This window comes from Meles meles, chromosome 7 (assembly GCF_922984935.1).
Source record: "Meles meles chromosome 7, mMelMel3.1 paternal haplotype, whole genome shotgun sequence".
NCBI lineage: Eukaryota > Metazoa > Chordata > Mammalia > Carnivora > Mustelidae > Meles > Meles meles.
Window position 1 is genome coordinate 124733803 of NC_060072.1, and position 17424 is coordinate 124751226.

The 17424-nt window shown below is 43.6% G+C and overlaps 1 protein-coding gene across 4 annotated transcripts in view; it reads right to left on the bottom strand.

Annotated features, from left to right (window-relative positions):
• Positions 1–17424, bottom strand: part of FAM107B (family with sequence similarity 107 member B) — a 224111-nt gene that overhangs the window by 38173 nt on the left and 168514 nt on the right. Inside the window, exon 2 of one of the 4 annotated variants that reach the window (XM_046012402.1) lies at positions 4026–4081. The exons of 2 other annotated variants lie outside the window; for them this stretch is intronic. The gene's annotated coding sequence lies outside the window, so the exon portion shown is untranslated. Of the gene's footprint in view, positions 1–3937; positions 4082–17424 lie in introns of all 4 variants that reach the window. One more of the 4 variants, XM_046012403.1, reaches the window with a different exon arrangement.

Sequence of the window (17424 nt, forward strand, 5' to 3'; positions counted from 1 at the left end):
CTTGGTCAGGTCTGTGCTCTACTGCAATCTTCTGATTTAAATGGGATTTAAAAAAATCATCTGAAATCTGTAATAGAAACAGTATTATCAGTGATGGTTGAATCTCAGGTAATCCACAGAAATACTCCTCCGCCTGTGAGCTACTGAATAAATGTTCCAGGCACCAGTCAGACACTATTTCATCTCATGTAACCTCCATGGCAGTTCCATGAGGGAGGTCTTCTCATGCCTCCTGACAGAGCAGGAGCTGATGCAGAGTGACCAGGTAACTAGCTCAAGGTCACATAATAAGAAAAGGTGGGTCAGCTGGGTGGAGTGCTGCCGGAGCTTGGCCTCCTCACTACTGCTCCATCTTCTGTCCCTCCTAGAGCAGTCCACCCCCAGGGGAAAGGGAGACAAGGTAGAGCTGTCTCTTCTTGTTTTGGAACCAGGCCATTATTTCTTTATTGAGGTTTTTTTTTTAATATTTTATTTACTTGACAGAGAGAAATCACAACTAGGCAGAGAGGCAGGCGGAGAGAGAGGAGGAAGCAGGCTCCCCGTGCAGCAGAGAGCCCAATGCGGGGCTCGATCCCAGGACCCTGGGATCATGACCTGAGCTGAAGGCAGAGGCTTTAACCCACTGAGCCACCCAGGTGCCCCTCTTTATTGAGTTTTTAAGGGAAAAAAGACAATTCATCTTTTGACCCACCCCACCTCAGTCCAGCTAATTCTATCCTAATTCCTCCAGCTTGCCTTCCCCAGTGCCAGCGCCTCCTCCTTCCCTGAACCTCCGCTTTATGCATCTCTATGCTTTGGAATTCATCACACAGTCCATAACTCCTTTCTGCCCCAGCCTGTGCACGCATATGAGTGTTGAGCACACAATCACATGCAAACATGCAAATCCCTTTCCAAACTCCAGTTTGCTCTCTCTAGCTTTTTCAAGTCAGATGGTAAATAAGTCACCTAAACTATTTCATCCTGAGGTGTAAGAAGAGGCAAATAACTCCCTTGACCTTCCTAGAGATGCTCAAATGCATAGCATAAAAGGTTACTTGCTCACAAAGTACAGTTTGAATTATTACACAGCTTGAAAATGACCAAAATTAGGTGAAAATGTCGAGAAGTGTCCAGGATGATAATGAAATCAAGCCGGCCAACCAGCAACCACTCACCTGATGGCAGTTTTCCTATCTATCGGCCTTCGTTACTGAACTCAGAGTCCAAGCTGCTCACAGCTGTACTTCTGGGGCGAGCACAGGGAGAACTAGAAAACTGGGCTACGGGAGGGGCACTAAGCAGGGAGATGCTAAATCCAGTGTTTGCAGCTGGAGGCCACCTACACGTTGGTGCTGAATTTTTAAAAACACTTCAACACCTTAATAATATGTTCTGCCAGGTATAATAAAAGTGTGCCCAAGGAGCTTGAATTCTTAAGCTGCTAGGAACTAAATGTGAAAGGAAGCCCAAAGCAGCAGAGGAAGATGGGGGGGGGGGGGGGGAAGGGGAGGAAGTCCCTTCAACTACTGACTTGTATGGCTCCAAGAAAAGAACAGCAAAAGAACACATCCCCCAATAGGCCACGCTGATGCTGGTTATTTACATGAGAACCACATGGACTGTGTGAACCTCCATCTTCCTTCAAACGCTCCACGCTATAGTTTATGCCCCTGGCTTGCACATCAGAACCACCTGTGGAACTTCAAAACACAACACCAGGGGCGCCTGGGTGGCTCAGTGGGTTAAGCCTCTGCCTTCGGCTCAGGTCATGATCTCAGGGTCCTGGGACGGAGCCCTGAGTCGGGCTCTCTGCTTGGTGGGGAGCCGCCTCTCTCTCTGCCTACTTGTGATCTCTCGCTCTCTGTCAAGTAAATAAAATAAAAATCTTTAAAAAACAAAACAAAACACCAGCGTCTAGCTCCAGTAGAGAACCAAAAGGAGAACCCACCATGGTCAGCGAAACCTACAACAGGGTCTGGGCCACAACATAACCACGTAAAGAGGAAATGGGGTTAGAAGTGCAAGAACCAGCAGCCCACACATTGCCTCTCCCTCCCATCTCCAAGAGCAACCACCTGGACCGACCATCCATCTATCTCTGCTTCCCTGACCACCTCTGGTCCCAGCCCTGAGTGCCAGAGACACAGGGCAGACCACATGGCAGACCGGCCCTCAAGGAGCTTCCATTCTGGTAAAGTCACATGGAGGAGATTTACGTTACCGTATTTAAAAAAGGGGCGGGCAGCTAAAAAAGATTCCCCCAAGCAATTTCCATCAGTCTTCCTGACCTTAAGTCCTTTGAGCCCCCAGCTCCTTGTTCCATCCTCAGATACGTGTCCGTTGCATCGTGTTGCGCTTCAATGGAAGGCCAGGCCCCACCCCCCACATGGCTCTGTTCAAAGTTTGGATCCAGACAATCAAACCTGATTTCCTCTGTGCCCTGATGTGCCCGCACATCCTCAGACAGGGTGACCGGAATGGTCCAAAGTCAAGCTTCTCCCGTCAACATACTGGGTCTCATATTTTCTCCTTTTTTCATTGCCTATCCTATGCTTGGGGGATATAAAAGATCTACAGGAATCCCTTTTAAGAGTGTTTTGTCTTTTTTGCAAAAAAATTAGCAAGATACAGAACACATTAATATCACACACTGATTTGGACTAAACTGTACAGAAGGAAGGGACAGAGATTAGTCAGAGTGTGTGCACCTCAGAAGCAAGCCCTAAGCAAAGGGTTTGGCCAGGCAGAGTCAGCAATGACCAAGCAGGATGTTTGAAGGAGCACCAATGGCCCAGACAGGGGAGAAATAATGGAGACACCGGCCTGACTGAAACCAGGAGGACTCATCAGGCAAGTGGCAGGAAAGAAGGTGGGAGGAACACTCAACATGGGGCTCTGCAACCAGGTGGGGTTTACCCAGGACACTGGAAGACAGGTGTGGCATGCCTCTGAGAAGGAGTAAGGCACAGATGCAAACTCTTTCAAGCACACAGAGGAAACCACTGTCATTAACTCTGATTCAGCCTATAATAAATATCTGACACACAGTTATTTTCAACAAGAACCTCATCAAAGTGGTTCCTAATCCTCCCATTCCGACCATTAAAAAATCAAGTCAAAGTATGCCAGAGTGCAAATATTTACAAATTCGAAAATCAAAAATGCCTCCCACCAACCTCCTGGGCTTTCTCAAGCTCCATCTTCACCGTCTGCCGAGCACACTGGTGTGCTGGGAGCCACAGACAGACGTGAGCATAAACAAACAACTATCTGGCCGTCCACGTGTCCTTTTGTTCCATAACACGTGACTGTCAACTGCTTGTCAGGCACGGTGTTTGGCAGTTTGAATCAAGGTATAACACAGCAAGCCTTTCGTTCCCTGTCTTTCAAAGGAGATATGACACCTGGAAAGCAAATACAATCTGTTCATAGCAGCCCCCAACAGAGAAGCTGGTGAGTTCATTCCTCTGTTAATTCATCATGTATTTATTTCATGTCTATTAAGCGCCAGACACTATTAAGCGCCATCCCAAACAGTGTGGAAGGAGCAGCAAAGGAAACAAAGCCCCTGCCCTGATGACGCCTACATTGGGGGGGGGGGGGGGGGCGGGCAGGCAAGCAGTGGGCAAGCGAACAGGAAGGTATGGATTTATCAGACAGGAAGGAAGTACCATGGTAAACACACACAGGTAAGGAGCCAGGCAGTGCCATTTTCGGTGTTCGGGGAAGACTGCAGACTGAGAGCAGACACCTGAGTGGTATTTGAGCAAAGAGCTGAAGGAAGTAAGGGAGCCTGCCAGGTGCTATGTGGGGAAGAGTTCCACTCCAGGTAAACGCACAGGCAGGGGCAGAAGCTGAGAGGAGACAGGAAGCCTGGGGAGCAACAGCATTGGGGAGCGGGAGCGGGTGCCAGGTGAGATGGGAAAGCAGTTAGGAGCAAGAGTATGGGACATACCACAGGTAGGCGGGGGTAAAGCGCCCCTGCAGGTTACAAAGCTGATGGTTTTGGTAATACAGTGATAGTAACAGTCCTCCTTCCTTACTTGGAATCTGCAGATCCTTCCAAGTCTTGTCTATTACACAAAAGATGAGGTCAGATCTGAAAAATAAATTCAGTGGAAAGAGAGGTTTTGATATTAAGGTGAAGAAAGCACCCTATCTATTTGGAGAGCATTCCCTGCCCTCCAAAATGTTCAAGTCCAAAAATCTGATGGAAATCAGAGTATTTCCAAACTTAATAATGGCTTTAACCATTAGGGATGCCCCCAAGTAGAATATTCTCAACCATTTGGCAGAGGATAGAATGGTCTTTTAATGTAAAACAGTATTAGAATATGCAAATAAGTAGTTCCCCATCACAGTTTACACTTCAAAGCGAGCTGTGCCTTAGTAAATAGTCTTGGGAGAGAGTGCAAACACTGCGCGTCACGAACATATTAACTAAAGCCACAGAACTGTATGCTCAGCTGGAAATATCAAAGGGATGTTCTCATATTTAAGATGATAAGTGGAGAATGCAAAACTGCTAATTTCCTGCTTTATGGATGTATTGTAGCTTCTGGAGACATCTTAATAATCACTTAATTATATCATAAGGAACATAAAACAAAAAAATGCCAACAGGATGAGGTCCTCCATTTTCAGAAAAACAAACCATCAGCAGATTTGGATTGCTGTCCACAGACTGAGGACAAAAAGCCTTAAAGCAGCAATATTTTAGGACAATACAGTGTCAGGGACATAATAGTGAGCAAGCATCCTTTCTAAATCCAGGGGTAAGCAGGGAACTAATCCCCAGGTGTGGGCTACCCTCTATTTCTCTGAAGCCGCTTCAACTTCTAGCCATAAAACCATAAAGACAAAAATACGACAAACACCAACACTGATAAACTACTCCAAGGCAGTAAATGAGAGGTTAATTACATGCTGAGTTCCAGGATATTTCTAAACTGTGAGTAGCTCAATCACATAGGACAAGATCCTTTTGCCATTCTACAAGATAAGAAATAGTGTTTGCCTGAAGTGTAACATAAATGAGAAAAGGCAAATTATGTCTCTGCTATATAGCTCAACAACTAATACTTTTCTTGAATAATTCCTTACTAAAGTTTCTCTAATAAACCAATTAACTGCCACTGAAATAAAAAGGCAAAGTTCTGAGGCTTAAAATAGCCAAAGAAAGGTTACTTTAGTCTGTTAAATTAACAAAAATTTAAGGGGGAAGAAATGGATCTTGCTACCACTCCAACTGGAAATATTGGGGGTTTTCTTGTAAAAGTTGGCTTCGGGATAAGGGAAATAGTTTAACAGATATATTTATTCTCCCTTAAAAACAACAGCAACAACCACTTATTTTTCCTTGGTTTTAGAAGCAATGTGCAGATTGTAGAAAACTTGGAAAATATATAAATGTATAAAGAAAATGAAATGTCATCCATGAATGCATCACTAAACATACCTATATTTTGCTATATTTTCCTTTCAATTAATACACACACCTCTTCATTCTTTAGCAAAATTAGGATCATTAGACAATTTATTACAATGGTAAGTACTTCATCTGTGACAAAACATTGTTTAAATATGGTTGCATAATACTCCATTACACAGATGTCTGGTAACTGACTTAACCATCCCTCTTCTGTCCTATTTAGAATGCAAGATACATTAATGAATTTTAAAGTAACAGACTCCGTTGAGACATATGTTATGGCTGCAGAATCTACATTGTGCATAACCTCTAAAAAACTACCACTAGTCATGTTTTAATGTAGTATCAAAGAAGAATATCCATAATTATCCGAAAAGGTAATTTCAATGCTCCTCCCTTTCGCAATGGCACATTTGTGCAAGACTAGAGTTTCTGCACACTTCCACCCAACCTGTCAACACACTGCAGGGCGAAGCAGACAAGAGAATCCAGCTACTTTCTATTAAAGCTGGTTATGAAACAGGGGTTTTTATGGGAAACAGTACCACACGATGGGAAACAGTACCACTCTTCCCACTAAATGTTTCTGGGGAGGGGGAGGTGTTGGAAAATAGTTATTTTTCATTAAAAATAATCATTAAAGAGACTTACACAAATGTCAAACAATGTCATTCATGTCACTCCTTTTGTTTCAGAAGTTATTTTCATTACAAATGGTCTTTTTGTTTAATGTAATGGGTGTATTGTTCTTTGTCTTTTTTTTTTGTTCTTTGTCATTTTTAAGTACTTTTCCATTTTTTTACGTTTTAAGTTCTAACACAGTAAATATCAAGATACATTACAACAGAAGAAGTTATTTGGGGGTCCTCAAACACCTTTTAACAGAGTAAAAGGGTCCTGAGATCAAAAAGTTGAAGAATTCAGAACTTCAGAATGAAGGATCTCTTTAACAAATAAGCCCATATATTATTGTTTGCTTGTGACTGATTTCTACCTTAAATGAGATTGCTGCAAGACTTCTGAGAGATTCCTTGTGTCTGCATTAGGTGGAATCCTTCCTCTTCTGGCCCACACAGAGTCTCTAAATAACTAGGCTCTCAAATACCTAATCTACTTCAGCGTTCTATTGCCAAACACTTTCTTAAAGCAGATAGTACAAAGAAAACAGGACCTCAGAAAGCAAAGATGTAGATCTCTAAAGACAATTACCTTCTACTTACTGGTTAAACACAAGTAAAACAAAACAAAAAAATTATGAAAATACATCTGGGGTAAGAACAGAGTGATTCAGATGATGGTACCTGATAACACACTGTTATCATCTGTTTTTACTTCCTCTTACCAAAATTACAAAGGCAATTCTGTGAATCCTACAGACCAAATTATACACACATACACCCTTCCAACCAAAAGCACCCAGAACTCCATGGAAATAAGAAAACATCCACTTAGTTCCTGTTATAATGTTACTTTCTAGTCAACAACAATCCAAAGCTGCAAACTATTACAGCATTACAGACATTCCTAGTACCTCGAGAACGGTAATATTCAATGCCATTGTCCCGGTCTTCACAGTTTCTACAAAGAAACAAAACAATCACACTTTAAAAAACTGGGTTGTGGGGCGCCTGGGTGGCTCAGTGGGTTAAGCCTCTGTCTTCGGCTCAGGTCATGATCTCAGGGTCCTGGGATCAAGCCCCACATCGGACTCTCTGTTCTGTAGGGAGCCTGCTTCCTCCTCTCTCTCTGCCTGCCTCTCTGCCTGTTTGTGATCTCTCTGTCAAATAAATAAATAAAATCTTTAAAAAAAAAAAACTGGGTTGAATATAAAAAAGTCTTTCATTAGGCTATATATTTATCGAGGCTGTAGCAGATGCCCATCACACTTCAACACCCAGGATAAAGTGGACAAAACAAAGCACCTGCTGTCATGAGGTTAATATGCCAACTAACGAAGCAGCAGCAGTGCAGTCCGTTGAGTTTTTTTTTTTTTTTTTTAAAGATTTTATTTATTTATTTGACAGAGAGAGATCACTAGTAGGCAGAGAGGCAGGCAGAGAGAGAGAGGAGGAAGCAGGCTCCCCGCGGAGCAGAGAGCCCAATGCGGGGCTCGATCCCAGGACCCTGAGATCATGACCTGAGCCGAAGGCAGCGGCTTAATCCACTGAGCCACCCAGGCGCCCCAGTCCGTTGAGTTTTAAGAGAAGCAGGCTAGAAACCCCCGAGACCAGGTTGCAGACATCCATTGCGATGGTCTTTGAGATGAAACACAGGCCCAGTGACCAGCCCTCAGTGGACATGTGCCAGTACAGATCTTGAGCAGAAGTCTCAGATTAATCAGAAAAAGAAAGAAGGGGCTCGAGAGCAGGGTTGCACTGAAATCAAAACTTAGTTGGGCAGTGAGACATGAACTGTATGGTGGACAGACAAACCTCATCTCCCACCTCTCATCCCCTCTAATAATACCCTGTCTCTGAGTGGGGACAGGACCTGTGACTCACCTCTAACCAATAGAACAGGGCACAGGTGATGGAGTATCCCCCTATGATTACAGCTTCCAGAGTCTCTCTCTATTAGGGGCTGCTATGAAGTCAGTGGAACCCCATGTAACATGCAAGGGCAAAAGACCTCGGAACAAAGGGCGACTTAAGTCCCACAACTGCAAGGAAATGAATCCTGCCAATAACCTCAGTGAGCTTAGAAGCAATCCTTCCCCAGCTGAGCCTCTGATGAGACCACAGCCCTGTGCATACATGGACCCCAGCCTGGAAGAGCCTGAAGCACAGAACCCAGATAAGCTGTGCCTGGATTCCTGACCCACAGAAATGGTGAGATAAGAAATGCATAAAGTTTATGATAATTTGTTAGGCAACAGTATATAACTAGTATAAACCAGAAAGGTGAATATCCTCTCAAGAAGTTTCATCAAAGGGAAGGAGAGATAAAGAGGTAGTCAAAAGAGGAGGGCACCAGGGAAGGAATGGGTTTCATGGTGTTTGTTCTTTCTGGTTTTGTTTTATTTTGAGATACTAGTTATTTACTTGAGAGAGACAGACAGACAGCTCAAGCGAAGGTAGAGGCAGAGGGAGTGGGAGAAGTAGACTCCCCACGGATCAAGAACCATGACATAGGGTTCAACCCCAGGATCCTAGGATCATAACCTGAGGCAAAGGCAGGCACTTAACTGACTGAACCACCCAGGTGCTCCTCTGTTTTGCTTTTAAGATGGAAGAGACTTGAGTATTCACAAATCTTTTTGAGAAAAAAACACCAGGAGGGAGGTCGAAACAGAAGGTGGGAGAGAGTGGTGGTAGAGAAACAGAAGGTGGGAGAGAGTGGTGGTTCCAGAAAGTCAGAGGGATATTTCATGCATTATGAACAGAAAAAAAAAAAAAAAAAAGGATACAGGAACGAGCAGAGGGGCAGAAGGAAGAAGAGAACATGGCCTTCACATGACTATTTTCTTAGTGGTGGGAAGATGATCGGCTGAGAGGGAAGGACAAGTAGCAGAGATGTGGCTGACTTTAAAGCTGGAGATTTACATTTTGAGAAGGTTGGATATAGTCACTGTGGAGAGTGAGAGCTTAACTTCCTGGCAGTGCTGAGTCTCTGTTGAAGGTGGGGCCCAGCATCTTACAGTGGCATCTGTGACCTGTTCTGAAGAATCTGGCAGTCCAGACCCAGTCCAGCAGGCTGCCTGATCCACCAGGGTTGAGATGTGCCAACAAAACAGGCAGAAGGGAATCTGAGAAGTGCGCAATGAAATGCTGGCCACGGAATCAAACAGCAGAGATGCTGCGACAGACTCTCAAGACGTAAATGGGGGCGAGGAGCTGGAAATAGACCTGGAAGGTGAATCTCTGATGTTACCTGGGACAGTCTGTCAGACGAACTAGATAGGAAGTCCCGGCCAGGAAATGGAACCTGTGAATTCCAGAGCAGAAGCAGCTCTCGGTATTATCAAGATCTAGGACAGTGACTCTTCGAGGGTGACCCACTTGTTCCAGTTTGAGCACTGAAAGTCCTGCATCTGGAGAAACCAGGATGGTTCTAAAACTGAGTGTCCACTACAGGAGAAAGTCCCAGGCACAGGCCCAGGCAAAGCAGGCCTGCTGCTCCCCCACCTTGGCTCCACTGGGATCACCTGGTGAGCTCTAAGAACTCCTGAAGCCTAGAGCGAAGATTGCCACACAGGGGCCAAAATTTTCCGTGGATGAGGAGCTGTAACTAGCAAATGATAGCACAGAGAGCAGAAGACCATGGCGGTCAGGAGCCTAAAAGGACAAGGAATCAAAAAGCAAGGATAGGTGTGGAGCCACGGGGAGCAGAGGCCCCATGCTGGGGTGTGCAAGAACATGCCATCTCCCATGAGGCAGCAGCAAATTCAAAGAGCCGAGTTCACCAAGGACCAGGAGGTAAAGACTTCTGGAGGAGAAACTGGTTGATCGCCAGGCAAAAGTCACAGCATACAGAAAGTGTAGAATTTAGGTCAGAAGGGGGAACACAGAGCAGTCCTCCGAGGCAAGTCGCCAGAGGCCCAGGGCTGCAGGAGCCCACAGAGGTAACTGCAGGGAGAAAGGGAATGGGGTGGGAGGTGACCCCATGTGGGCTGTGGGCTGGCTGGTGGCAGAGTGAATGGCGCCCCCAAGGCCCCGGCGTCCCAAGCACAGGTATGCTTTAACACAAGGAGGCTGCTATGTGGTGTAAAGATACACATTTATCCTGAAGAAAAGAGATCAGGAATTTTCAAAGCTTCAGAATGGGTTCCTCTGGTCCTTGTCTGAAAGTCCTTTCCTCTTGGGACTCAATTCTCTGATGTCTGTTTCACAAATAATCATCTTTGTTCTGATATTCAAACCTTCACCCAACGCTGAGTTTCTCCTTACATCTCTCACACTTCACTAATAACTTCTGTGTTTTACCTGAATCCAGAAAATCGTCACGGATTTAACGGATATAGCTGCCAATAATTCATACAGAAATAGAGTGAAGAATACATCTCTTGACAAACAAGTGCCAAAGTCATCGCCATGGAATGAAGGAGAGGGTATGTGCTGCACTGTGTTGTGTTGTGTCATGGGGAGTTGTGTTTTTCAGTGAGTGTGTGTCTGTGTGTCTGTGTGTGTGTGTGTGTGTGTGCACACAGCCATGCACACATCCGTGTTAAGAGTATACCCCCTGGAGATCTAAGTCCTACGGAAGTTTAGAAAGACTCAACAATAAAACACCTTTTCAGCAAAAAGGCTTTAGCATTCTTTATAAAAATATATATGCAGGAAAATGTCCTCAACTCAGGAACAGCGTAAGTACTTCTGTTCAGTCTAAGCTTGCTCTCAAGTTCTGGGCAAGACAGAGTTCATCCAGGCCTTGGGGGAGGTACTAATCAAACAAAAAAGTACAGTGAGCTCACAGGTGCCAGGAGATATGATGGTTACGCAACAGGTAGGGCTGGGAAGGAAACCAAGGGTCCTTTGCCTCCTCCCTCACTCAGCCCACAAACAAGCTCGCTCTCTCTGTTGACTGAAGGCCAGGCTTCAGGAAGGAAAGCGGAACTCTACTCTCTTGCCTCACAAGGGTACTTCTACGGTTTCCCAAGACAGCCTCAGCCCAAGCCGAAGCCCAAGCCAGAGCTCATCAAAAACCAGAGCAGAAACACTGGAGCAAAAACCCCCCACCAACAAGGTCCATGGCCTACAAACGCAATCACCAGTAAATAAATACTTCTAAAGCGTTTTGTTTAGCTACAGAATGAGGATTCTTTTATAAATTAAAGCTTTCAAAAGTTAAGTCAGTATTGCTTAGGCTGGAATTTGTCTCTACTTTCAAAATTTAACTTATATATAAATAAATATGAATGGGCCCAGGGCAGATGACAGTCCTATGTTAATAATTATGGTAGCCCCTATGTTTTCTCAAATGAAAAGACACTGCAAATGCTCCTGCCCAAGAAAGACAAAAACAAACAGAAAAACCGTGTATGAGTGTGTGTGTGTGTGTGTGAGAGAGAGAGAGAGAGATCCGTGGGTCTATACCAACATTACATTGTCACCAAATGCTTGTGCACACCTATACCAAACACGAGTGTGGCAAAGTAGCAGGTAGCAAGGCAAGTCAAAGCCACTGTGAAAATTACACCACGATGAAGGAGAGCATTTACATCCTTTTTCTTATAATACAGTTTCATAATGCACACCCAAGAAACCATCTTTCCTAATCCCAACCAGGGAATAGGAAGCAAATCAAACCCAGAGCATATCAGCAGTTTGTTTTCATGCACTTGTGTTTTTTTATATCCACAACTACTAGGGAGAAGGTGAAGGCAATGAGCGAAACAATTTCAAATCAAGGGCTATTTGGCTCAAATGAAATACTTCAAAATGCTTAACAGTTCTGTAATTTTCAATGGATGATCACATTTGGACTAGAAGCGTGTATCTTCAAAGAAACTGCACGGTTTAATCATCAAGATCCCAAATGTAGAAGAGAGGATGGATAAATACATGAAGATAAAACTTACTGGATACAAAAAAGGTACTCTAAAAAGGTAAGTAAAGTACAACTCATCCAAAGTATGAGACAGACGGACATCTGAAGAAATCTTAGGGGGAAAAATTTATGACTATAAGAGAGACAGCCTCTTACAGAGCTCTCCCCCTGGCAAAGACATGTCCAAAACTATAACAAGACGTGATTTTTTTAATTTAACCTTGTATCATACAGGTCTGCTGTTCTGTTAAACCCGCAAGTTCAAATTCATATAGCTGAAGGACTTAGATTGTTGAATGGTCCATGGGGAGATCTCAAGGTTTATTATTACCTCAGATATACATTTTCTGGTTTACACTTTCCTCATGATCATTCAAAGCTTTGAAAAATCAACCTCTAGTAAGACAAAGTTTGCCCAGGAAATTGCCCCACACTTGTCACCTGATTCAAGGCATAAGCGACAAAAGGTTATTGAGAATGAATGCTAAACTCTGGATATTTGCAGGCTCCTCACTCAAGACAACAAATAAAAAACAATCTCGGTAAGACGGCACCTCCCCACAGCAGTAGTGCCTGGAGAGGGGAAGAAGAGCCCCCAAACAAGACTTTACCACTACCACCCGCTCCCGCACCAAGAAGCTCTCCTTCTGGAACTCAAAAAAGACAAAGTTCAACTTCAAAGAGAGATGCTGTATTAAATCCAGAAAGCAGGAAAGTTGGCATATCCATCTCTGTGTGCAAATGAATGACCTCATGAGGCACAGACACAAGGGCAAACAATGCAAAACAAATTGTTCCAACTCTGGTACCAGTTACTGACCTTCCAGACCAATGGAACATGCTGTCTCTGGCAGCACAAGCAGAATGTGCATAAAACATCAGCTCCTCTGCTTGAAGGCAAATACCCTCTATTCCAGTTCACTGAAATCAAATAACAAAAGCAAACACTTCCACCTACGAATCAGTGTCCTCTCTGAGTGCTGTGACAATACACATATATAAACAAGTCCGTGCCTGTGCACCATCCCCAGCACTCACACACCTGAATCATGCTCAAGTCACCTTTCCAAAGGCTTATAAATACCCTCTCCAGCTACGAGAGCTTGGGCTCTAATATCAGTAAGACGTCATCACCATACTTAGAGCATAGACGCTTTAGGACAACTAAAACTTGCCCTCCTAAAGTTCATAATTCAGGACATTATGGTCCACTTATAAAATATGCTGCGAACTTTCTGTTTGGGAGGTGTGGGAGGAAGTGTTTCATATAATGGGAAAACCACAACCAGGGGAAGAAGGCTCTTGAGCTCTGGTCCCAATTCTGTCCAATTACCTGCAAAAAACTCTGGTCTGGGGAGGGCTCCTCTCTCTAAATCAAAGAAGTTTCCTTCTAGGTCTAGACTGTTATTAATTTATTAGGAAATACCAAATCTAGACACAGCCTGTGCAACTACAATTGTAGAGGCACACGCAGGACATATGTAGTGAGCTAACGTCTGGGCAAGCTAACGTCAGCGCTGGCCCACAGTACCCCTGCTCGCATACCAAGCTCGACACACAGCAGTCAAACAAAAAGAACCCAAGAGGCAGTCCAGAGACAGGCTCCGTGGACAACCCTGAAAACTGTTTACAAACCATGCTGCTTGGCTCATATCTGATTCACTAGAATTCCTTCCAAGTGTATCATTGTGGACCTCATGAGTCAGTTTGCTCTTCCTGCTCCTTCTTTCTATCTGCCCTGCCCATAACACAGGAAACACTGCACACCCCTCCCCTCAAGCGAAAAGTGCAGTAAGACCTGGTAGATACTTAAAAGTTCAGCTCCAGTCCACCTGTGAAAAACATGGAACTCCAACAAGGTGTAGTATAACACACACACACACACACACACACTTCACAAAATGGTAATGATACCTAATATGGCACACATTTTCTATTGTGTTTTATGTTACAAAAGTACTAATGGTGACCCACAGTATAAAACAGAGTTAGATCTATCAAAGGATGGATGTGTATGCAAAATGTGGCATAAACATATGGTGGAATATTATTCAGCCTTTAAAAGGAAGGAAACCCAGACACTGCTACAACATGGATGAACCTTAATGACGTCATGCTGAGTGCAATCAGCCAGACACAGAAAGATGAATGCCATATCATTCCACTTACATGACGTACCTACAGTATTTGAATTTAGAGAAACAGAGGATAGAATGGGGGTCGCCAGGGCTTGGGGGTAGGAAAGAACGGGGAATTAAGTATTTTATGAGGATAGCGTTTCCATCTGGGAGGATGAGAAAGTTCTGGAGATGAACGGTGGTGATGGTGGCCTGACATTGTGATGTGTTTGATGCCACTGACCTATGTTTAAAAAATGGTTAAAACTGTTGTGTGTCAACTATACTCGCAATGAAAAAACCATTTTAAAAATGGCAAATTTTGGGGGCGCCTGCGTGGCTCAGTGGGTTAAAGCCTCTGCCTTCGGCTCAGGTCATGATCCCAGGGTCCTGGGATCGAGCCCCACATCGGGCTCTCTGCTCTGCGGGGAGCCTGCTTCCTCCTTTCTCTCTCTCTCTCTGCCTGCCTCTCTGCCTACTTGTGATTTCTGTCTGTCAAATAAATAAATAAAAATCTTTTTAAAAAAATGGCAAATTTTGTTATGCATATTCTACCACAATAAAAAACAAAACAAACAAAAAAAAAACACTGGGTTAGGAAGCCGTCCAACTGAGAAACTCCCCTAAAGAATGAAAGCCTTCTGTGCTACGTGGTATTCATGAAAATGGCACAACTGGGAAATCATACTTCCAGTAGTATTCAGGAGAATTTAGTGTGAGTTAACAAAATACATACATATGCTGGTCTCTGCCCCTGGTTCCTGACCTAAAAAGGAACACTAGGAGCATCTCTCATTCTCATAGTTGGTCTTTGACCCCATCCTGAACAGGGCTCCCAAAACCCTTGTAAATTCCTAAAGTGGTTAGAGTATTTGGCTTTCGTTCTAATGAGGCGACTCTGGGGTGGGCTCCTGGATGAGCGATGGTCTCCAGAAAGACCAAACCATGATTAGAAGCCTGGAAATTTGCAGCCCCACCCCTCACTTCTTAGAAAGTTAATAATTGGTCATGCCTCTATGAGGAAGCCTCCATAAAAATCCCCAGCACACAGGTTCAGAGAGTTTCTGGGCTGGTGAACACATCAATATACTGGGGGGGGGGGGGAGGAGGCAGTGCACCCCAAATCCATGGGGACAGAAGCTCCTGCACTCAGGATCCTCCCAGACCTTGCCCTATGAATTTCTTCATCTGGGTTGTCATCTGTATCCTTCACCATATCCTTCAATCAACTGGCAAAAACTGTTTCCCCAAGTTCTGTGAGTCATTCTAACAAGTGATCAAATCCAAGGATGAGAGGAGGTCAAGGGTACCTCTAGGACAGAAGTTGGGGGCAACTTGAGAAACTGCTGGTGTCTAAAGAGGGGAGCTGGCCGTCCCGCAAGACTACATCCACTTAGAGAGTGTCAGAATTGAGTTAAATTACAGGGCACCCAGCTGGTGTCACCGAGAAATGCTTGGTGGGGACAAACCCCATAGGCCTGGTATCAAAGGTATTGAGCACCAGTAGGGCGTCAAAAGAAAGGAGAACCAAAGGAGGAGAGGCTGGGCTCTTTCTCTAAAACAGCTAGAATCCTAACACTTTATTCCACTTACACTATTAAGCCTGAGTTTCTTCTAACGATAAAAGATGAATAAGGATGTTTACTACTAAATTAAAGAGTCCCGATGCTTTAAAAAAAAAAAATAAAGTTTGTTATGAAAAGTTGAGAACACTAAGAACACTATGAAAATTTAGTTAAGAATAGAAATTATAATATCACTGAATAGAGAAAGGGTACTTTATTAGACTAAATCTTCCCAAAGTATTTTGAGATTAATGGTATGTCACTTCTATTAAAAAGCAGGAAAAAGAATAAACACCGACTTCAAGTTCAAAAGGAGTATAATCATTGCAAGGCTTTTTTTGATCAAAAGATTGTTTCTTTTTAAAAGCTCCTTTTATTTCAAAGACACACTGATTACCAGCACAGTGTTTACCCTTGCTTTTTAAGTCGAGAGCAGAGGATTTCAGCTCTCAAAAATGGTAGGAGGCACCTTGTTCTCTTACCCTAATTTCACATCCAGTGTCCTCAAATGCCACACCCCCTTTTTTTTTTTAAGATTTTATTTATTTATTTGACAGACAGAGATTTCAAGTAGGCAGAAAGGCAGGCAGAGAGAGAGAGGAGGAAGCAGGCTCCCTGCTGAGCGAGAACCCAATGCGGGGCTCGATCCCAGGACCCCGGGATCATGACCTGAGCCAAAGGCAGAGGCTTTAACCCACTGAGCCACCCAGGCGCCCCAAATGCCACACCCTTTATACTCAGATCTATAAAACTACATTTATAACACAACAACACATGTCCACAGAGGGAACTCTGGATAAGGAGGCCCCCTGTTTTTTCCACAAATGTAAATAAACATATGTACTTATAATCCACAGTTTTCTATTCACATATGAGTCCAAGATTAAAGCCTTTTTTTCCCCCTCCAAATAAGCATTTTCGGGTGACTAATAGTTTGATAGATGCATTGGGCCATGAGACACAATGAGTTAAACAAGTTTTATTAAAGGTACTATCATTAATCCTTAAGAATGGTGGCTCCTTTCCTGAGTTCTTCCCAAGTGAACTCAGTCCTGTTTTTATGTTTAAATAAGCCTTCATAGGGCTCTCCATCTTTAGGCCAAGGGCACATACATACAAAGCCCTCTTCTGATCAGGAAAGTTCAATAAGCAAAATGGCACCAAGCTCACTTCCAAGAGAAAGAGCAACTACTTTGTATTAACATAATTGTTTGTTAACCTTAAGTGCAGGCCCTAACTAGATATAAACTCCCCAAGGGTAAATATCCTGTGTACTTATCTGTGCCCAGGATACTGGGTCTTCCATTAGGAGTTTAATAAATGTAAGTTAAATTAACACATTCCACAAACAATCTATTTTTACTCATCTCTTCCTATTTTGCCAAATCTAAGTGATTTTTCTCAAGGTTAGAAAAGGTTAGAAAAAAGGTCTAGAAAAATCTAGAATAAACAAGTTCCTTCACTAAGATGACTACACATTTCCTTTGAAGATTCTGAACAAATACCACCAGTTTATAAATATGACTGGTCTTTACTTGCGGGAAAAAGAATCCACCTCAAACACAACAAGAGAGGGGATCTTGCCAAAATGTTCACTTTTTGGTCCATGCTATAAATAATAGGGTTCTTAATTTCAGATCTATATCCCATTGTCAGGAAGCAACGAAGGGCCATCCATACGGCAAGAAAACACAAACTGCACCTCAGTCACCAGAACCAAGTACTGGGAATTCCCACTGAGCACAAGACAAACACGACAGTCTTAGATGAGCTTGGAATGAGGGAGGGGCAAATTGCCAAATCAGTAGGATAACTCACATTGACAGAATCACACAATAACTCC